Raw genomic sequence first — 24,858 nt, 5'->3', positions numbered from 1 at the left:
TGCAAAACCTGGCGGTTTATCCTGAACGTAAATAAATGTAACATATTACACATACATAAGAAATGAAATCAACTACTTTACGATTATACGATTGACGATAAATTAACATATTTCATCCATCTAAAAGTTTTGAGTTATTCAAACATCACAATATGCTAAGGCTTCGAATCTGTTCATATTCATAAGTAATCATGACCGTTATTTCACAGCTCATTAAAAAATTATTTAAGGGACCTCTCTGGCCAACGTGACGTGCTGTAGCCATCGAACAAATTCATCGAACAAATTTGGGTATGGCAATACATCGACTGCTTGCTTTCAAAGCAAACGTCTTACACAATTTTTCAGGCACCGCTTTGTAGCTGCGAATCTTGAATATTACTCATCACCCTGGGACCCTTACCAGACAGGACTAGTAGAAGTGTGAGGGAACATACAACGACGAGTGACGCGCTTCGTCACGGGATCGTTTAGTCGGCGCCAGAACGTAACAGATATGTTCAACAAACTGCACTGGCAGACGCTACAAGAGATGCGTTGTGTATTACGAAGAGGTTTAGTACCGAAATTCTGAGACAGTACTTTCCGGGAAGAATCAGGAAATGTACCTACTTCGTCCCACATAAGTCTGACGAAAAACGCAACTGGAAAACTCGAGAAATTAAGGCTTAGCGAGAATTATTCTCCCCTCGCGCATTTCGCGGATGAAACCGTAACGGGGCAATCCGTTAGTTCTACCAGGAGAACCCTCTGCCACACACCATCAGGTGTCTAGCGGAGTATTTCCCTAGATGTAGGACACATACACAACGCGTTAAATTGTATTTACGTACGCTACAGCATAATCGCATACACAGGACGTGCGGCAGAAGTGGGGCGAAGAATGGTGGAGGAGGTAAGTGAAGGGAAGCAAACTAGCGATAATTTTGCTGTGAGGAATGAAATAAGCGTAGAGATTTCACGACACGTATCATTAGTCCGTATCCGTAAGACTTTCCACTTTATTTCGAACTTATAGTGAATTTTTCCGTCTGCCTGACTGGCGAGGCAGAATTCGGTTTGTGAAGATAATTTCCTTGTAGCGAGGAAAGCTTCCCCCTCCTCGCCCTGAAGAGTATATCCGAAGTGTAACATGCTGCCAATATGTGTTCGACAGTGTCAGATTCAGTGACCCGACTATCAGTGGCTGGAATACTTTTTGCACCATCAGGAATATCGAATGCTCTCCCGACATCTGAAGAGGCCAAGAGGTCTAAATTGGTTCCCTCCACATCAGACGCGGGTTCCCTACGTGTTATGGACTCTCAGATATTTCAACGTAATACAGGCAACGCTTTACAGCAGCTTCCGATTCGTCACTTGAATTTGATCAGCCCCACTTCATCAGACATATTCAGACCCATCTTGCAAGATGTGCTGTGGATGTGTGGCAAGTGGCTCCACTCAGTCCAGACCACCCTACAAATACAAGTGCCTCTAGTTCCTGAATGGAAAACATTTAAGCAGTCTACTACTAGCACCGTTAATGATGAGAGAAGTGCAATATCTATCTCCTCATTCATTAATCCACCATTGACTAAAACATTTAGAATACGCTGTCAACGCCGTGCAGCGGCAAGTTGCCACAATCACCAATCCAGTTATTTTCCCACCATCATTGCACAGGCCACTGAAAACATCAAACATACTAATCGAACACATCTTAGCCATTCTTTATAGGAACATATCCTACACAAAATTTCTCTTAACGTCTACAAACAGGTACTCACTTCACAAATACGTATAAAGCAACTCCACCACAAAATTGGAGCTCAGTTATTTGGAGTATCCAAATGGGAGAAGGGGGGGGGGGGGTATAGTCTGTAGAATGAATAGCCATTAGCGCTCGTGGTAGAGGAAGTCGCCTTTCGCGGAAGAGGGCTACAACTGTTGTATACGATGACTCAGTATCACTTTCCAGCGACGTAGAGCAGTCTCCAGAAAGTGTTGTAGAAACCCTCCACATGCGGTTCTTGCGTTAGTATTATCAGTAACTCATATTTGTATTCAATGTGGTTTTAGCACACTTTGTGGAAAATAAACACCCTCCTGGACGTGTCCGCGCACTGCTTCACCAGTGATTCCTAAGGCTAGCAGTGGAATGGTCAGTATAACCTTGTGAAACAGCAAATAGTTGCTTTTTATGACAGAGAATGGTAGAGAGAGAGAGAGCGGTGAATCGCCAACTCGCCCTTCAACTTGCAGACCTACGAAGAAGAGACGTTATTGACCACAAGCCGGCGGCATGAGCCCCTCATGCGTGTACCATCCACCCGCCATTGACCATCTCCTTCAACCTGTGACGTACGAAGAACACAGTTTATCCCTGAATACGGCTCTACTGCGTCTGATGTGGTACATCCCGTTAATATTTGTAACTAACCCACTTCATTCAAAAACAAATAATTTAAAACGTAACACACTATTTTTAATAATCTTTAACTTTTCCATCTCGTCTAACGCTAAAAATATTTGTTCCATAGAAAACTGAAGGGGACCGCTTTTCTTTCAAATTTAATGAAGCTTGTTTGTATCCTGGGAGAGATTTGTGATCGAAGCCGCGGTTTTCGAGTGATTTTAGAAAAACAAGAAATTCACATTCAGACATCCCGCCAACCCCCCCCCCCCCCCCCCTTTCCGCGTAATCTAGCACAAATACCGCCGATTTGCATTTTTAGCATAATATTCATGGCACTTACTGCTACCACTTTACAAAAACATGCAACTATGCCAATTTCTTTCCCTTATTCAACATTGTCTGGTCTTCGCTGACTGGGCTAAGAAGAAAGTAACGAATACACAGTGCAGAACGTAACGTGATACAGTTTGCTAATACCACGCAAAACAACATCAGCGCACAGTCAATAAGTCAGAATGATAACGGAAACAAAGGAGCTAGCGGCATTTATAGAACGTTAATAACACAGCAGAATACGTCAAAATACAGAACTACGCCCGCCGACAATGTAAAACTACTCCAGTAAACTGATCAACTCGGATTTCAGGAAAGAATTTTTTCGGTAAAATGTAGCTAGAACGACTGGCCCTCTAAATAAATTTGATTTGACATGTGAGCAATAGCATTCAGCAGTAGTAGTTTACAACCGGCACCAACCACTAATTACACTCCTGGAAATTGAAATAAGAACACCGTGAACTCATTGTCCCAGGAAGGGGAAACTTTATTGACACATTCCTGGGGTCAGATACATCACATGATCACACTGACAGAACCACAGGCACATAGACACAGGCAACGGAGCATGCACTAGTCAGCACTAGTACAGTGTATATCCACCTTTCGCAGCAATGCAGGCTGCTATTCTCCCATTGAGACGATCGTAGAGATGTTGGATGTAGTCCTGTGGAACGGCTTGCCATGCCATTTCCACCTGGCGCCTCAGTTGGACGAGCGTTCGTGCTGGACGTGCAGACCGCGTGAGACGACGCTTCATCCAGTCCCAAACATGCTCAATGGGGGACAGATCCGGAGATCTTGCTGGCCAGGGTAGTTGACTTACACCTTCTAGAGCACGTTGGGTGGCACGGGATACATGCGGACGTGCATTGTCCTGTTGGAACAGCACGTTCCCTTGCCGGTCTAGGAATGGTAGAACGATGGGTTCGATGACGGTTTGGATGTACCGTGCACTATTCAGTGTCCCCTCGACGATCACCAGTGGTGTACGGCCAGTGTAGGAGATCGCTCCCCACACCATGATGCCGGGTGTTGGCCCTGTGTGCCTCGGTCGTATGCAGTCCTGATTGTGGTGCTCACCTGCACGGCGCCAAACACGCATACGACCATCATTGGCACCAAGGCAGAAGCGACTCTCATCGCTGAAGACGACACGTCCCCATTCGTCCCTCCATTCACGCCTGTCGCGACACCACTGGAGGCGGGCTGCACGATGTTGGGGCGTGAGCGGAAGACGGCCTAACGGTGTGCGGGATCGTAGCCCAGCTTCATGGAGACGGTTGCGAATGGTCCTCGCCGATACCCCAGGAGCAACAGTGTCCCTAATTTGCTGGGAAGTGGCGGTGCGGTCCCCTACGGCACTGCGTAGGATCCTACGGTCTTGGCGTGCATCCGTGCGTCGCTGCGGTCCGGTCCCAGGTCGACGGGCACGTGCACCTTCCGCCGACCACTGGCGACAACATCGATGTACTGTGGAGACCTCACGCCCCACGTGTTGAGCAATTCGGCGGTACGTCCACCCGGCCTCCCGCATGCCCACTATACGCCCTCGCTCAAAGTCCGTCAACTGCACATACGGTTCACGTCCACGCTGTCGCGGCATGCTACCAGTGTTAAAGACTGCGATGGAGCTCCGTATGCCACGGCAAACTGGCTGACACTGACGGCGGCGGTGCACAAATGCTGCGCAGCTAGCGCCATTTGACGGCCAACACCGCGGTTCCTGGTGTGTCCGCTGTGCCGTGCGTGTGATCATTGCTTGTACAGCCCTCTCGCAGTGTCCGGAGCAAGTATGGTGGGTCTGACACACCGGTGTCAATGTGTTCTTTTTTCCATTTCCAGGAGTGTATATTAGTGTGGATAAGAGGCGAGCGACAGAAGATGCTGACAGGCCACTTACGGTTCCGTACAGCGATTCACCTAACACTGCCTTTATGTGGTCTTCTATTGATGACGGTTCTTGACAAGAAGTTAAGATATTCAGATGACAAACTTGTCTCGCCAAGAAGAAGCACTATAGCACAACGATTAGCTCAACGATAATTACGTAAGCACAGACAATATGTTTACGCAACACGATTCACAATCGCAATGTTGCCACGCAACTGCTCGTGTCGTCATGTCCGCAGATATTTCATTGTTGACAAATTCGCCTGATACCGAAGATGAAGAGCGACGACCGCTTCTTACCAACTATACGTAATACTTTACTGGCCTGTTAAGATCGTAATTTTCCTGAATAATTTAATACAGAAGTACCATTAACAAAGGAACCGGCAACTTCCACCGGTGAATAACCTACTATCAAATCTTAAATTTCTTCCTCATATTCGTTATTTGCATTTTATGTGAGATCAATGTATAGTGTCTATTTTGAAAGGTCTCGAAATGAAGGCAATTTCTGACAGAAGCCGGATATATGAGAGAGCAGCTACACCCAGATGCCTGCAGAATTCTATAAGAAGCTTACTCTAAAAGCAAGCAGTCGACTCACTACCATACACATATTCTGTTCGATGATTACAACATGTCTCGTTGGTCAGAGCGTTACATTGTATCATTTTGTAACGAGCTGTTAAGTGATGATGAAGACTACTTATGAGTATAAACGGGTCTGAAATATTCGATTCCTGTAAAGTCTGGAGAGCACTGAACATTTAGTTCGACAAAATATTTTGCATCAGACATTTACCATGGAATTTTTGAGGTTTAATAGCCAACACATTGAGTGGGTCTGTGATTCGTTGGTGTGTGCAGATTTCTTTTTTCAGACCTTTAATAAAATTAAGATGGAGGCAGATTAGAGGGAGGATCGAAAGAAACTATGACACAGATGCGAAGGTCTCAAGGGGCCACTGTAGTTTGCAAAGGCGACACATCCAATAACATGATGAATTAGGAGAAATTCGTGCAAGAGATAAAGCTCCGTTCCGAAACAGCGACAAAATGCGTACGCCGTATTAAATATTACGTCCCCAAAGCGTATTAACCTAAGACCACGCACACACACGTTTGAACACTTACAACGTGAAGCATTTTGCGGTGGTATGAAAATGTTACAGACGTGAGACTTTGCACAAAGTTCCTAGGTCAGTGCCGCATGACAAATATGCGATAAATAGGGTGAGAGTGCAATAAATTTATTAACAACGGCGAGAAGATATACGATCCAATTTAACGGAAAGTTTCGGACACTATCCACCCACCCAAAAGTGAGATATAATGAATAAATAAGGTATAATTTTGAACAAAACGTCAGAAGAGCTATAAAATTTGTGAATCAGAAGGCATTAGCCATACAACAGTAGTCAGACAACGTAATTATTAGTATTTAATATCCAAAAATACGTATTTAGAGGAAAGGAACAAAAAACTGTAAATTCTTTCCATTGCACATAACAGGTAAATAGTAGACGCCTTCATTACTTCCCTTATACATCTGCACAGTATTGGAATAAAATTTTAAGTAAGACACCTCGGTATTACCACAGCGTTTCTTACGAAAATTTTCTGAAACTCCATTGCTCGTAGCTAATCGGCTACCTACGTCAGAACCATGACTGGTCGTCTCCGCTTCCAATCATTCATCTCTTAAACACCAACTCCAAAGAGCAACGTATGAGCTAGGAATAACATATTTACACTTTTACTCGAACGAGTGCAGACACTTTAGTCCTGCACAAACATTTACACGCTTTAATGGAGAACAGCTCCTCGTGCAGTTCTACTGTGCTATTTGCGAGACCTGAAACTACTACGTATACAAAAAATCAAGCCTAGGATTCTCAAGCTGCTAAGCATGTTAAAGCTAAGTACTGCTAACATATTCGAAACCAGTGCGTATTTTGAGGACAAGGCTCTTACTAGCTGAATAAATAACTTGATGTACTAGTGTTCGTAGGATAAAAGTATAGGAACTGCGATGATTTCATTCTGCAACAAAATGTGTGAGATTATGAGAGAGAGAGAGAGAGAGAGAGAGAGAGGGAGAGAGACAGACCCAGAAAGCGAGTTAATGAGACCATGATAAAAAATGGTGTCTCTTCTGGCGATGCAATGGACAGTTTCATAGATGGTTCCGGTTCCGCTACCTCCTGTCTACTGACCTCCTGCGTCGACAAGACTCAGCAGAATCAGGAGGAACGCTGAAGATGTCCATGACAGCTCTGGACGAAGAGTTAGGAACGGGAATGCTTCACGAACCACGTTCATACAGCTCTGAAGATTCATTACCAGCAAAGACATACAGACGTGAAAGCCTTCATTGTATGATCAAAATACTGAATGCTCCATTTATTGTAACTACATAACAGATGGTTGCAGACGATACGGTTGTCTGTAAGACTGTAAAGATTTTCAAAAGGAACTGCAGGGGATTAATGAACGGTGCAAAATCTGGCAGTTGATCATGAATGTAAATAGATGTACCATATTACGCACACACTGATCATAAATTAATATATTTCACCCAACTAAAAGTTCGGAGCTATTCAAACTTCTCAAGAAGAGGATGGTTCGAATATATTCATAATGATGAGTAATCGTGTACGTTACTTCACAGCTCAGTAAAAAACTATCTTAAGGACCGCTCCGACCAACGAGACATCCTGTAGTCATCGAATATTGGTATGGCAGCACATCGACTGCACCTGCCCGTAGCTGCTCTCAAACAAAACGACTTCTACCAGCACATTGGCTTCATTTCGAGCCATTTCTAGAGAGACACGATTACTTTATCTCACTTAACACTCAAATAGTCTAACCGGAGTGACCTTAAGTGGAATGACCACACAAAACAAATAGTAGGAAACACAGATGCCAGACTGGACGAATCTTAAGGCGATGTAACTCATCCACGAAAGAAGTGGCTTACAAAACACTTCTTCGAGCGATTCTTGGATATTACTCATCACCCCGGGGCCCTTACGAGATAGGACTAATAGGAGAGTGAAGGAACATGCAACGAAGAGTTTAGTCCACGCCAAAACGTTAGAGGAACGCTCAACAAACTCCAGTGGCAGACGGTGCATAAGAAGCGTTGTGCATCATCTAGAGATTACCTACCGAAATTCCGAGGTAGTAATTTCCCGGAAGAATCAGACGATATACTTGCTTCCTCCCACATAAGTTTGGCGAAAAATCGGAACGGGAAAATTCGAGAAATGTAGGCTAATACAAAGGTTAAGTTATCATTATTCTTCCCTTACGCCTTTCGCGAAGGGACTAACGAATCAGTTAGTGGTACAAGAAGCACGCGCCACCACACGCTATCAGGTGGCTTGCGGGGTAATGATGTAGATGCAGAACACATACATAACGCGTTATCAGTAAATACTTTCGCTGCAGAATAAATAACCAGCCAGGACATGGAGTGGGGCGAGAAGTGGTGACGGTGGTAAGGGGAGGAAAGGCAACTCAGTACCTCTAATTCGCACCCGTAACATGTTCTAGTTTAATTCTTATTTATGAGGAATCTTTGCGTCTGTAGGATCGACAAGACAGAATTAGGTATGTGCCGAAAATTTACTTTTATGGAGGAAAGCTGCCCCCTCATCTCTCCGCTCGCTGTGCCCATGTCATATAATAAGCAAAAGCAATTAGCATGCGTACATCTGCAGCTGTGAGAACCTTCTTGATACTTCGTCCAGTCAACGAAGGAAAATTAGGTGAATAAATTCATGTAGACCCATATTTTAGTCGTGATAGGAGACAGTGCCATAAAAAATATTTTAAATCTCCTGGCGGGAGACGTGTGAGTTTTTTGGTCTTGGTGCGTATACAGTTCCGTTTTTTATGTTTTTCTTGAATAACCCAAACACCTAGAGAGGAAACTGATTCTTGTTCATGCTGTACAGCAGCAGTAGCGTCCTCCAGGAAGAGGCAACTTGCACCACCAGGAGTTTACAGACTAGACTTACCCAGCATATCCTGTCCAGTTCTCTTCTGGGGGTAGACGAAATAACTTCACTGATCCCGTCTTTATGTAGTGGTGTTACTTTGAGTTAATTAAGCTGGTACTTATTTGTAGTTTTTAAATGAGGTGGTATGTGAAATACCACCCTGAAGAGTATGTCCAATGTGAAAGATGTTGTCAATATGAGGTCGACAGTATCAAACACATTGTCCCAAGTATTAGTGGCTGGTATGCTTTTTTCAGAGCACCAGGAATATCGATTGGATTACCGTAGCAGCCTCAGTTCCCCCTACAGCTGAAGAGGCCAAGAGGCCTAATTGGTTTCCTCTTCATCAGACGTGTGTTACCTAAGTATTACGGAATTTCGGATATTTCAACGTAAGACAGGCAATGAATTGCAGCAGCTTATAGTTCTTCTCTTGAATTTGATCACTCCCATTCCATCAGAAATATTGATATTCGCCTTGCAAGATATACTGTGGATGTATGGTTAGTGGTTCCACTCAGTGCAACCCACGCTACAAGTGCCAGTAATTCCTGAATGGAAGAGATTTATTCAGTCTAACAGAAACGTGATTGACGAAAGAAGTGCAATAACTTGCTGGTTATCCATTAATTCATCATTGATTTCAACATGGTTACATGGCTTTACAATAAGCTGTCAACGATACACAACAACAAGGTGCCACATTTACCAATCCAGTTCTTTTCTTAGTATCACTACATAGGCCACTGACAACATCACACTTACAAATTAAACATATCTTAGTAATTGTTTATAGGAACGTCTACATTGTAGAGTAGGAAAAGAGAGTAAGGAAAGTAGGGAATTGCCTGCTTGCCCTTCAGTTTGCAGAACTACGAAGGAGGGAAGTACTTGAACGCCCTGCTTTCCCTCACATGCCTTCCATCAACCCACCATTCAACACCCGTCCAACCTGTTACACCTCCTCAACACAATTCATTCCTTAATACGGTTCTACTGCACAGTATTTGGATCTGGTAGATCCCTTTAATATTTGTAATTAATCCACTTCATTTAATAATAAATAATTTTATACTACAAAACACCATTTTTAATAATCTACGATTTTTCCATTCGCTCTAACGCTAAAAATATTTGTTCCACTGAAACTTTTGTAGCGAACTTAATGCAGCTTATTTGTATACTGGGAGACAGTTGTGCTCGAAGCCGTGGTTTTAGAGTCATTTAAAAACAAATAAATAAATAAATAAATTCACTGTCAAACATACCCCCCCCCCCAACTTTCAGTACAATCCAGCACACGTCTCACCTGACTGGCTTTTTAGTATAATGTTCTTGGGATCCCCTACTTCCAATGTACAAAAACTGGAAACCATACGATTCTTTTCCCCGATTCAGCCTCTTTTAGTCTCGACCGTCTGGACCAATAAAAACATAACGAACCTTGACACTCTACTCAACGAGTACAACGTAACATGGTGTCGATAGCAGATACCATGCAAAACAACGTCTTAGCACAGCCAATAAATCCGCATGATAATGGAAACAAAGGATTTATCGGTATTTCTAGAACGCTAACAACATAGCAGGGTACGTGAAAATTCATAACCCTGTTCGCCGATTATGCAACTCTTCTCTTCTAAATTCATCTTCAACTCGGATTACGGGAAACGATTTTTTTCGGCAAAATGTAGTTAGTACGTCTAATCAACTAAATAAATTCGATTTGTCCGATTTGCCTTATGGGGCCACAGCATTTTGCAGCAGTAGTTGTTTACAATCGGCAACTAGTACGACTAATGGCTCAAATGGTTCAAATGGCTCTGAGCACTATGGGACTTAACTGCTGAGGTCATCAGTCCCCTAGAACTTAGAACTACTTAAACGTAACTAACCTAAGGACATCACACATATCCATGCCCAAAGCAGGATTCGAACCTGCGACCGTAGCGGTCGCGCGGTTCCAGACTGTAGCGCCTAGAACCGCTCGGCCACACCGGCCGGCAGTACGACTAATCGTCTAAATAAATCCGATTTGTGCGATTTGACATGTGGGGCCGTAGCGTTCCGGAGCAGTAGTAGCTTACAATCGACATCAACCGGAAAAGATATTACTATGGATGAGAGACGAACGAGAGAAGATGTTGACAGGTCACTTACGGTTCCGTTCAGCGTCTCACCGAACGCCGGCCTTATAAGCTCTTCTTTCAAAGCCGGTTCTCGACGAGCAACTCAGATATTCAGTTGACAAGCTTGTCTCGCCAAGAAGAAACACTATAGCACAACGATTAACTGAATGAAAATCACGTAAGCACAGACAATATGTTTACGCAACACGATTCACAATCGCAATGTTGCCAAGCAACTGTCCGCGTCATGTCGTGCGATATTTCATTGTTGACAAATTCTCGTGGAACCCAGAATAAGGAGCAACGACCGCTTCTCACTGTACCACAGTGCCTTAAAACCATACGTAATACGTCTGGTCTGTTAGGATATGATAACTAAAGATTGACAGTAGTCGTAAAAACAGTAAATCTACGTACACTGATGACCACTGCCCAGCGCGAGTTTGTATGATGCCCGGTGGCGCTGAGGGTAAGTGACGAGGTAAAAATATGGTATGAGCGGAACAGAGGCGAATGGGAACCATTCTAGCGACAATGAATGGCGCAAATGCGGAAATTTGCCAACGTAACCAATTCTGACAAAAGACAAATTGTCGTGGCTCAGTGAATGGGAGAGAGCATATTGCAAAGGGCGAAGCTGGTCAGCTGTTCGCGTGATACTGTCGTGAGCATCTACGGAAAGCGGCTCAAATATCTTGAAACCACGAGTAGGCGATAAGTAGCTGGGCGTCCACACTGCATCACAGAACATAGGCATTGCAGGCTTGTCCGCACTCTAAGCGAGGATAGACGGGGAACTGGGACAGATCTGAAGACAGAGTAAAGTGCTAGCGGAGGCAACACACCGCTCACCACACACTGTAGAACACGGTGTTCCGCAACAGAGAACGCTTAAGTGTTCCCATGTTGAGCCAACAACAGCGCCAGTTACGATTACAGTGAGATTGTTCCGCGGGTCAGTGGAGTCGCGTAGCATGGTCGGATGAATCCCGTTTATTGTTAAACCAGGTCGATGGTCGTGTCCAGGTACGCCGTCATCCAGGCGAAACATGCAGCGCGCCACGGACGCTGGCCGATGGGGGCAGTATTATGCTACGGAGACTTTCACCTGGACTTCCACGGAACCTGCGGTAGTAATTCAAGGCACAATGACAGCTGTGAGCTGCACGAACGCTACTAGGAACCATCCTGGCAGATTGAAACTGTGTGCCGGACCGAGACTCGAACTCGGGACCTTTGCCTTTCACGGGCAAGTGCTCTACCAAATCAGCTACCCAAGCACGACTCACGCCCCGTCCTCACAGCTTTACTCCTCGTCTCCTGCCTTCCAAACTTTACAGAAGATCTCCTGCGAAAGCAAAGCTTTGAGGACCGGGCGTGAGTCGTGCTTGGGTAGCTCAGTTGGTAGAGCACTTGCCCGTGAAAGGTAAAAGTCCCGAAAAATAAAAAATGTTCAAATGTGTGTGAAATCTTATGGGACTTAACTGCTAAGGTTATCAGTCCCTAAGCGTACACACTACTTAACCTAAATTATCCTAAGGACAAACACACACACCCATGCCCGAGGGAGGACTCGAACCTCCGCCGGGACCAGTGGCACCGAAAGGTCCCGAGTTCGAGTCTCGATCCGGCACACAGTTTTAATCTGCCAGGAACTTTCATATCAGCGCACTCTGTGCTGCAGGGTGAAAATCTCATTCTGGAAACAGCTATAATACCTTATTTTTGATGTCTTCCTCAACAGCATTGGCATCGCCCAGCAGCCTAACGATCTTCGTCACAAGGCCAGAATCGTGCTGCAATGGTTTGAAGAGCGTGATGGTGAACTCACGTTGATTCCTTCGCCATGAAACTCGGCTTATCTTAATCCGACGAAACCCAACTGGGACGCGATCGGGCACTAGTTCCGCGCCCACAAACCAACCGCTCGTAAATTATGGGGAGTGTGTGACCTGTACGTAGGTGTCTACTGCCACATACCTCTGAAAACCTCTGGCTCTTAAGTAGGCAGTCTTCGTGTTTTAGCTCATCAGCGGGTAAGGGCTTTTAAATTATCTTTATTTATTTACTTACTTCGTCCTTCTAATCCCACATGTATAGAATATATACAAGGGTATTGGACATGGTTAAGACTTTACAAAATAATATACAGTCTGTATTGCATTCCTAAGGACTACATGTTTAAGTAATTTTGCGAAGAAGTATATACACAACAAATATTAGAGGTAACACACAGAGTAGAACATTCATAATGCACATTTATTTTTGTTGTTTGGTTTCTAGATACTCTGTCAGACCGTAAAAGTAAATATGCCTTTAGTTCAGTTCTAAAACTACTGAGTTTACTTACTGGTTTAATATGGTTAGGCAGATTATTCTAAATTTTATTCCGATATGTAGAGTGCCTTTTTGGAGCAATGATGTTCTCGCCTGTTTCATGTGAAGATCAGATTTTTTGCTTGTATTTTATGCATATATGTCTTCTTTTTTAATAAGATACCTGGGTATGTATCAATATATTGTGTTATGAGAACTGACGTTTCGTAGATAAAAATGCAAGAAAGAGAAAGAACTGACTTTTTTTTAATATGGTCTTGCATGATTTCCTATTCTTTACCCCTTCTTTTCCCTACTGCACTTATTCTTCTGTTATCATCTGCTGCAGTATTTTCTTCTGTGTCTGGCTCCCCTGTTAGTTGTTCAGCTGCTCCAGTTGTTAATTCTGCTGCTGACGCTACTGTTGATGATTTTGCTGCTGGTGTTAGAGCTGGGTCTGCAATTGGTGGATCTGTTACTGCATTCATTGTTGTTGCTGTGGCTGAATATTGGAGACACTTTGTTTCTTCTTTCGTTGTTAATGATGACTGAGGTCGACTCTCCTACTTCCCGATAATATAAAACGAACTGCCTTTCTTTGAGCTATTTCGAAGTCTTCCGTCAATCCGGTCTGGTAAGGATCCCATATAGCACAGCAGTACTCTAACAAGTGACAGAATGACGGACAAGCGTAGTAGGCATCCTGCATTTTTCAAGCCAATACAACGCTGTCTTTGGTCTGTCTTCCCCACAATATTGTATATGATATCGTTGAAATTAAATTCTCGAATAAAACAGTCTTGGTTGCGAAATTATTTTTGCTGTTTGATTCAAGAATATACCGCTACTGTAGAAGTCAACCTGATTGATTGGAAGATGTTTTGTTCGAGCTTCAGTTGTTCGTAATTGTGATTCCTAGGTATTAGGTGGAACTGGCAGCCTTTAGCTTTGTGTGATTTATTATCTAACCGAAATTTAACCCGCGGCTATCAGGACTCATGTGGATGACCTCATACTTTCCACTATTTAGTGTCAATTTCCATTTGTCGCCAGTACTGATATTTTGTGCATATAATTTTGCAGTTGGTTTTAATTTTCTGATGGTTTTACTAGACGGTAAATGACTGCATCATCTGCAGAGCTAAAATTTCTTCTGATATTTCTTTGTTTCTTGTTGGAACAAACTAAGGGTAGTAGAAACTGAAATTTTGTAAAGTTAAAAAAATAATGGCGTCCACACCGATTACTTCCAGATGCCACATCTAAGTGGCAGCGACGAGGTTATCTGTCTAGGAGGTAACCCAAGAGCACTGTTCGCAGTAGATGGAATTCTGCAACTACGTGTGCACTTACATCGTTACCGCGCAAGCCAGTTTTCTGTGTATGGTGGAGAGGACCTACTGTATCACTACATGTCCCCTTTTCTATTCCTGGCAAAACGCTGAGTGGAGGTGCGAAAAATGCATTTGGAGGAATGCTTCTCTATATTAATAGCCCGAACAAAAAATTGGTCGCTCCCAGCAAATATCACGCTACCGTGTAACCCCACCTCAGCCCTGATAGTGTCTAAAATTCGCCGAGAAGTAATCATGAAGCACCTGGAGGTTGCTGTATTCAGTTGATGGCACTCATGTCCCTTTTAGACGACTAAATTTGCTAAATTATGGGGATATGGTTTATTGCGTTGCAACCACTGCTCATAACAGACCCCGGACATTTCCTTTAGATTTAACATCGAGTGTTTTAGAGGGTATGTTAGCCTATGATACGGTGTCTGTGTGCTCTCCAGACAATTCACATAAGCGTGCAGACCTTATAGTGAACTCGAAGATGTAAAAGTAAGCGTAACACTTGGTCACCGAAAATGTAGAAATACAAAACTTGCTTCTCATTCATGGCAACCTGACATAGTGCGCACAAATCAAGTTACGAAAAATGCCCCTAACACATCACAGAGCTACCTCCACTCTGATATACGGCATGCACACATGGGACATTAAGCGCCTCGTTGTGCCATATTTCCACTCGACATCCTGCGTCATTTGAAAAGAGGCAAAAGTGTGTCCCGTCGAAACAAACTACACCTCTCTAATCACTTTCTGTCCAATTTCTATGTTGCTTTGTCCACTGAATATGTGAAGCTTCCTATGCCGATGTGTGCAAAGACCTCTTCCGACATTTTTTTTTTTTTTTTTTTTTTTTGAGTTATCAATCTTCTGAGTGGTTTGATGTGGCCAGCTACGAATTCCTCTCCTATGCCAACCTCTTCATCTCGCAGTAGCAACTGCAATCTACGTCCTCAATTATTTGCTGGATGTTTTCCAATCTCTGTCTTCCTCTACAGCTTTAGCCCTGTACAGCTCCCTCTAGTACCATGGAAGTTGTTCCCTGATGTCTTAACAGATGTCCTGTCAACCTGTCGGTTCTTCTTGTCAGTGTTCTCCACATACTCCTTTCCTCTCCGGTTCATTCCTTACCTTATCAGTCCACCCAAATTTGAACATTCGTCTGTAGCAGCAAATCACAAATGTCTCGATTATCTTCTGTTCTGGTTTTCCAACAGTCCCTGTTTCACATCCATACAATGCTGTGCACCAAACGTACAGTCTCAGGTATTTCTCCTCAAATTGAGGGCTGCGTTTGATTCTAGTAGACTTCTCTTGGCCAGGAATGCTCTTTTTTGCCACTGCTAGACTGCTTCTGGTATCCATCTTGCTCCGTCCGTCATTGCTTATTTTACTGCCTAGGTAGCAGAATTCCGGAACTACATCTGCTTCGTGACCATCAATCCTGATGTTAAGTTTCTTGCTGTCCTCATTTCTACTACTTCTCATTACTTACGTCTTTCTAAGATTCAATCTCAAACCGTATACTGTTCTTGTCAGACTGTTCATTCCTTTCAGCAGATCCTGTAATTCTTCTTCACTTTCAGTCAGGATAGCAATGTCATCAGCGAATCGTATCATTGATATCCTTTCACCCTGAATTTTGATTCCACTCTTGAATGTTTCCTTTACATCCATCGTTGCTTCTTCGATGTACACATTCAACAGGCGGGGGGAAAGACTACATCCCTGTCTTACACCCTTCTTAATCCGAGCACATCGTTCTTGATCGTGGCCGGCCGAAGGGGCCGTGCGGTTAAAGGCGCTGCAGTCTGGAACCGCAAGACCGCTACGGTCGCAGGTTCGAATCCTGCCTCGGGCATGGATGATTGTGATGTTCTTAGGTTAGTTAGGTTTAACTAGTTCTAAGTTCTAGGGGACTGATGACCTCAGCAGTTGAGTCCCATAGTGCTCAGAGCCATTTGAACCATTTTTTTTCTTGATCGTGCACTCTTATTATTTCCTCTAATGGGTAATCTACATTACCCATCTCTCCCTATAGCTAGCCCCATTGTTCTCAGAATTTCGAACATGTTGCAACATGTTACATTGTCGAACGCTTTTTCCAGCTCGAAAAATCCTGTGAACGTGTCTTGATTTTTCTTAATCTTGCTCCGATTAACATCCGCGACGTCAGAATTGCTTCTCTGGTGCCTTTACCTTTCCTACATCTAAACTGATCGTCATCTAACACAGTCACAATTTTCTTTTCGGCTGAACTATCGTTATAGGTGGTCTGTCGATTCTGATAAGAACAATCCTATCACTTAACTGTTCACAGTTAACACTCTCTGCCCTACCTTCTACTCATAATGAGTAGTCTCCCGTTATACCATTTTCTGCTGCTGTTGGTATTACCCTACACTCATCTAAGCAGAAATCCTTGTCTTCCCTCCATTTCACTTCACTGACCGCTACTACGTCTAGATTGAGCTTTTGCATTTCCCTTACAGGTTTTCTAGCTTCCCCACCACGTTCAAACTTATGAAATTCCATCTCCCGAGTCGGAGAACGTTATTTTTCGTTGGTTATTCAATCTTTTTCTCATGGCCACATCCCCCTTGGCAGTCCCCTCCCGGAGATCTGAATGGGTGACTATTCCGGAATCATTTGCCAACTGAGAGATCATCATTAAACTTTTTCAATTAAAGGCCACATGTCCTGCGGATAGACGTTAAGTGTTTTTAATGCAGTGGTTTCCATTGTCTTCTGCATCCTCATGCCGTTGCTAATTATAGATTCTGCCGCCTTTAGGGCCCGTTTCACATCCCAAGGATTATCCACCCTTTGACAACGTCGTTAGCAGAATGAGGGCGACTTTTTATGCCGGAAGTCTTCGGCCGCCAATGCTGACTATTAATCAAAATTTAAGCGGTGGGGAATTTAGAATCCGGGACCGTAGATGGTTTCATTCCTAACCAAAGACGGTACCCCCTTTTTTATCTCATTTTGTTCGTTATTGTTCGTTGCATTTGTTCGCAGCGGACGCCCCATGACAATCATGTTGATCGTTGATCCATTCACTCAGTTTTTTTACTACAGAGGCCAAATAGCCCTCTGACCGAATACGCTGAACTACCCCTAGATCACGGGTGCTTTTTGTTTCCCGCGATATACTGGACAGCAAATGTGCATTGCATCGCTATGTTCGTTCGGAAAATGTTTGATATTGGCCTGCATTCGCTGACAGCAGTAATCCATGTCGGATTTGAAAGCGATTGTGATGGACAAGGTGATGGCAAATGGCTCTGAGCACTATGGGACTCAACATCTGAGGTCATCAGTCCCCTAGAACTTAGAACTACTTAAACCTAATTAACCTAAGGACATCATTCACATCCATGCCCGAGGCAGGATTCGAACCTGCGACCGTAGCAGTCACGCGGTTCTGGACTGAAGTGCCTAGAACCGCACGGCCACCGCGGCCGGCGACAAGGTGAAATACTGGACTCAACTCCCCGTCACTTAGCCTATTTTTACGGTTTCTAACGACGTGTTGTTTCGTGCCTGAAAGTGGATGCCATTCCTTGCAGACACGACTGACAGTTCGTTTTGGTACATCAACAAAACAGCAGGGCCGGACACAGCTTGCCGAAGTTCATACGTGCAGCGTGTGCGTGCCCCTTGAGGACCAAGACCCACCCTGTCTCTCGGCTTTCCTCGGTTTTTTTCAGAAGTTCACGGAACAGAGAGACATTTCGTGTAGTATGGCCGTGTGGAGTTTTACGGTCGGTACAACTCTCAGATTTCGGCAGAATCTTTGTGTCAGTGCAGTTTACTCTTAGCTATTTGTTTGTGGTATGAAGGACGTGCCCAGGTCCAGTGGCTGTTTCCACAACAGGAGGCATTCTAGCTATCTATAAAATCCTTTAAAATGATCGAGAATTACAGAAGAGAGGGCTGAGAACTGTCAGTTCCCATAAGCGATGCGTAGGGTGTATTTAGTATGAAACGACATCACCATTCAGAAAGGATTTAAAACATTTAGTTTACAATGAAAGAGCAAACAATTACAATGATCGACGGACTGGATTCGTTGTTCTACACCTCACAAACACTTGTAACCTCCCCACCGAAAATTTTGTATAGCAAAGTTAAATACATAATGGAGCCACGAAGCAATATCGTCCCCACAGAAATATTTAAATAAAAAATAATAAATGGGAGCCAAGTGTAACCTTCCCGCAATGAAATCTATTGATAATGACAATTAAATGTAAGAATCGCAATCTGACCCAAGTGTAAGCTCCCTACAAAAATGCAAGGCATAAAAATGTTCCAAAATTCACATCCCCACAAAAATGAAAGATAATTCAATGATAATGAAATTTCAGTGACAATGAAAACTCAATTAGACCGAAAAGTCGATCTTTGGCCCTGTGCAAAAAAAAATCAGAATTAATTTCTTACCTCACTAAAACTGCATCTGCTCTTATTTTTCGCCATAGCTTGGAGGAAATGCATCGCACATATTCTTTGAATTTAACTGAAACTTTTGTTTAAGGAAAAACAAGGAAAATATTTTTTCAATTAAATAGCTCTTTTGTTAAAAATGCTTTGAAAACAAAATTATTATTGGGGCACTTCTTGAAAATTAATTACATTAAATATACATTACATTATCTGATGTGCGCAATGCAGCTTCATTACCTTGTTTAACAATATACCTCATTTAGCATCTTCACCAGAGACCCATGTCGACGCCCGCGGACAGCGTCCCACTCGCGACTCTTCACACAACTGTACTAGACTACTACTGCCGACAGACTGCTACGTACAACAACAACTGCCGACTCCCTACATGCAACTGCTCTCTCGCAACTGAATCATCTCGCACGCGCTACTACTCTCTGGTGAGAGATTGTCATGGCTCGCCATCGCTGCTACAGAACATACGTGTTTCACACTTTGAGCTAAATTTGGAGACTTCGAGCACGTGAAGAACTTGGTGATACGAATTCAGGGGAACTAAACGAAGAGTATGGCGTCTTCATATACTACTGCAAAGTACGTTGGTTAAGTCAGGGGGCATGTCTGGAACGATTTTCGATTTAAAGCTAGCTATTATTGAATTTATGGCCGAAAAAGGAGTGCAGGAATGAAAATTAGAGCATTCGGAATGGACTGCTTCTTCGCATTTTAAGTGGACTTAACTGCACATTTCCCACAGTAAGATTATGCAACGTAACTTCTTTCTGATATGACGGGGATGCATTTACAAAGAAATTGGCGTTGTAGGAGGGACACATTCTGAGGAAGACAGTCCAGGTACCTACTACGCTGTCCTTGAAATGCACTACTGGTCATTAAAATTGCTACACCACGAAGATGACGTGCTACAGACGCGAAATTTAACCGACAGGAAGAAGATGCTGTGATATGCAAATGATTAGCTTTTCAGAGCATTCGCACAAGGTTGGCGCCGGTGGCGACACCTACAACGTTCTGACAAGAGGAAAGTTTCCAACAGATTTCTCATACACAAACAGCAGTTGACCGGCGTTGCCTGGTGAAACGTTGTTGTGATGCCTCGTGTAAGGAGGACAAATGTGTAGCATCACGTTTCCGACTTTGATAAAGGTCGGATTGTAGCCTATCGCGATTGCAGTTTATCGTGACATTGATGCTCGCGTTGGTCGAGATCCAATGACTGCTAGCAGAATATCGGTGGGTTCAGGGGGGTAATACGGAACGCCGTGCTGGATCCCAACGGCCTCGTATCACTAGCAGTCAAGATGACAGACATCTTACCCGCATGGCTGTAACGGATCGTGCAGCAACGTCTCGATTCCTGAGTCAACAGGAAGACAACAATCAACTGCACGAATAGTTCGACGACGTTTGCAGCAGCATGCACTATCAGCTCGGAGACCATGGCTGTGGTTTCCCTTGACGCTGCATCACAGACAGGAGCGCCTGCGATGGTGTACTCAACGACGAACGTAGGTGCACGAATGGCAAAACGTCATTTTTCCGGATGAATCCAGGTTCTGTTTACAGCATCATGATGGTCGCATCCGTGTTTGGCGTCATCGCGGTGAACGCACATTGGAAGCGTGTATTCGTCGTCGCCATACTGGCGTATCACCCAGCGTGATGGTATGGGTGCCATTGGTTACACGTCTCGGTCACCTCTTGTTCGCACTGACGGCACTTTAAACAGTGGACGTTACATTTCAGATGTGTTACGACCCGTGGTTCTACCGTTCATTCGATCCCTGCGAAACCCCACATCTCAGCAGGATAATGCACGACTGCATGTTGCAGGTCCTGTACGGGCCTTTCTGGATACAGAAAATGTTCGACTGCTGCCCTGGCCAGCACATTCTCCAAATCTCTCACCAATTGAAAACATCTGGTCAATGGTGGCCGAGCAACTGGCTCGTCACAATACGCCAGTCACTACTCTAGATTAACTATGGTATCGTGTTGAAGCTGCATGGGCAGCTGTACCTGTACACGCCATCCAAGCTCTGTTTGACTCAATGCCCACGCGTATAAAGGCCGTTGTTACGTCCAGAGGTGGTTGTTCTGGGTACTGATTTCTCAGGATTTATGTACCCAAATTGCATGAAAATGTAATCACATGTCAGTTCTAGTATAATATATTGGTCCAATGAATACCCGTTTATCGTGTGCATATCTTCTTGGTGTAGCAATTTTAATGGCCAGTAGTGTAATTGCAACGGTATTTCCATACCCGGTTTGAAGTCTCTGTCAATCTTACATCTGTTTACGAGTTGTTTGCGAGGCCTTTTGACGTATAGATGAAAGCGCCGATGTGCGTGTGCAGATGTAAGTGGTTGATCTGCAAGGTAACTCCAGTTACAATAACAAATCTTTTTATCTTAAAACTGTCCAGGTCGTCTGGATTTCTTTGCTCATATAGAGTTCCCAATACTCTATAAGGACGTTGCAAAAGCGCTACAATATTTAGATCGACCGACACATCTGTATGACAGATCTTTCTTAGAGTTTGAAACTAAATAAGCCTTTGTTGCCGATGAGTATGAAATATAAAATTGAGGCGTATGCACTGCGGCTGCACTATAATTTAAATGCGGCGCTGGTGCGCGCAGCTCCCTCCGTCGGAGGTTCGAGTTCCCCCTCGGGAATGGGTGCGTGTGTTGTCCTTAGCGTAAGTTAGTTTAAGTTAGATCTAGTAGTGCGTAAGCTTAGAGACCGATGACCTCAGCAGTTTGGTTCCATACCTTACCTTACTTTAAATGTGGCGCGTTCGCAGTTTTCCCCTCTTCACTCTCCTCGCGGTCAGACAGCGTGTGAGTGGCAGTGGGAGAAATGTGCAGCGAGGCTGAGTGCTTTGGACCTCCTGGCCCGTGAGCTGAAATCTAGGCCGCACCCGATTCACAGTGTGCTCACGGGCAAGTACACACACGTTATTTCCCTTCCACCACATTTTCTGGTCATCAAGTCGAGACATCTACTTGCACTGTTACCATATAACCCAGTGGTCGCACACAAAGCCTACTTCCCTGCCATGTCTTACGTCAACAGCAGAGGGCCGTATCACTGCCTGGTACCTGTTCCGTATCACTCAAAGTACTACAGTGCAAAGAGTCTGTTCTTTAATAGGATGGCTAATATTGTGTTTCACACGTTTCTCAGGTTTCATATCATCAAACAGCACTGGCCATTCAATATGGTGAACATCTTGCACAGTACACAGTTTACTTCTAATCTTACAGTGGTGATCACATACTTGTCTATCAATGAAATGTCCGCTCCCGAAGCCGAGATCACTAGACACGGTTCCACGGTGACCCTCGATGTGCAACTAGTCTTAATTAAATCCAGATGGTGGAAGAAACTGTCATCGGCATTTCTTATCAGCAGGAAGAGGACAAATGTTGGTGTTATGTTCCTCTTTGCCATACATTGCGTCAATGAGTCAAATTGAGTTCCAGACATCCCCGCAGTGGCACATGAAGTTAGGGCATGTGGCACTGTTGATCCCTCCATCCGATGAGGAGTGGCCATGAGCTGGCGCCCAGTAACAAACTCTCTCACCATACGATGCAAAGATGACATTTATATATTTATATTTATTTATTTACCAGTTTCTTTAAGTCTCTAGAAGAACAGATCAAATGTTGCACACGAACTGGTATGAATGTTAATACAACTCGGCATTACGTCGTTTAAAGGGGAAAACCTACATAAAAAATATACAAATGATAATTAAAACACAAATATTAATTAAAAATCTTCACTAAATATACATATAAATAAATAATAATTTTTATAAACAGGATCTATATACGGCCCTTACACATCTGGCGCACGGTTACATTTTCATCCAGAATCTAGAAGTCGCATGCGACGGATCTACTGAACTACACTGCTTTGCTACATCACAAATTACATAATTTATAATTCTGCACTACACTACGATACAACACTTCATAGCACAAGACTACAGTACACCACACTACACTACACTACACGTCCCCGTGTGAATATTCTGGCAGACGATATTTCGAACATTCATTTCCCTGTCTGCTGTGATAGTCTTACAGTAGGTAGACACATAGCATAATCCAGTTAACAAATTATACAGTGCCACAATCAAGACACTACAAAGTATTCTTCATAACAACTAAAAATTATCTTAGTAGAAGAATAAAATGTATGCATCAACAACTGAGAAAATGTACAAGTTTTTCACCTGTAGATCATCAGGGTAGTGAATCAAGGTAACAAGAAAACTTCTGAGGGAGAAGTTCTCTAATGACGTCTTTAGTCATTGTTGATCTGCCTGAATGTAGTCTTGTCACAGAAGAAATAAAAGTGTTGTCTCCAGATTTGAGCCGACAGCTGCTGCCATCTTCCCTCTTTAGGGCGAACAATACTGGCCTAGCGGACAGATACAACGAGATGCTCCCTATTTGCCCCATTTATCACAAAGATTGATAGTTTGCAACGTAAAAGATGAGAGTGTTATGTAGTTTCAGTTTGGAATAATTTTCTTTGCCTCAAAAACATATATTTTTCTAGGTCTATACCGTTATGAGAATCATTCAGATTATTTAATCAAAATGACAAAAAAATATAGTAGGACAGTTCCCTGTCGCTCCATTAAATAAGTCGAAGCACACTTGTTGCCAAACATATTATGGAATGTTGTCACACCTCTAGTCAACTGCAAGAAAAACACATTTCCTCAGCGTCTCCTATTTGCTTTTGACAGACATGGAGCAGGCAGCAAACGAGTCGACCAAATTTATAAGTCACTGACTTGCATTTTCATTTCTGTAACAAGGGGTCGGAGATAAAATGAACTTAGGAATAAATCTTAGATTGAATGACTGCAACCCTGAACACCATAAATTATCATTAGGCGCAATTATTTCGGTGACCTTATCTTCCAGCAGCTGTTGTAAATTTTTTCTGTCTTGAGCCTACTACAAACTGAAAAGCTAATGTGCCAGACAAACCCGAAATCAGGCACGGTCATAGCTTCAGGTGAAATTAAATGAGGATTGGCAGGTATTGTATACTGGACCCTATACACTGAGACCATGGGAAAGGGATATGGACATATACACTGAAGAGCCAAACAAACTGGTACACCTACCTAATATTGTGCAGGGCCCCCGAGAGCACGCTGAAGTGCCACAATACGACGTGGCATGGAGTCGACTAAACTCTGAAATGGAGTTGGAAGTGTTTAGAAACAGAAGATTGTTCCTGGAGCCACTAAGTAGCATTTCTGGAAGTGTGACCTGTCGCATTGTCCTGATGGAATTGCCCAAGTCCGTCGGAATGCACTACGGACGTGAATGGTTGCATGTGATCAGACAGGATGCTTACGTAGGTGCCACCTGTCGGAGTCCTGTCTGGACGTACCAGGGGTCCCATATCACTCCAACTACACACGCCCCACACCATTAAGAGCCTCCACCAGCTTGAAAAGTCCCCAGCAGGACCAATAGATTCATAGGGTTGTCTCCATACCCTTACACGCCCATCCTCTCGATACAATTTGAAACGAGACTCATCTGCACAGGATACATGTTTTCAGTCATCAACAGTCCCATGTCGGTGTTGACGGGCCGAGTCGAGGCGTAAAACTTTGTGCCGTGCAGTCATCAAGTGTACACGAGTGGTCATACAGCTCCGAAAGCCCATATCGATGATGTTTCGTTAAATGGTTCGCACGCTGACACTTGTTGATGGCTCAGCATTAAAATCTACAGCAGTTTGCGGAAGGGCTGCACTTCCGTCATGTTGAACGATTCTCTACAATCGTCGCTGTTCCCATTTTTGCAGGATCTCTTTCTCGCTGCTGCGATGTCAGAGATTTAATGTTTTACCTAATTCGTGAAATTCACAGTGCACTCTTTAAATGATCGTACGGGAAAATCCCCCCT

The sequence above is a fragment of the Schistocerca piceifrons genome, chromosome 6 (assembly GCF_021461385.2).
Source record: "Schistocerca piceifrons isolate TAMUIC-IGC-003096 chromosome 6, iqSchPice1.1, whole genome shotgun sequence".
Taxonomy (NCBI): Eukaryota; Metazoa; Arthropoda; class Insecta; order Orthoptera; family Acrididae; genus Schistocerca; species Schistocerca piceifrons.
Note: the sequence above shows the minus strand (reverse complement) of the source record.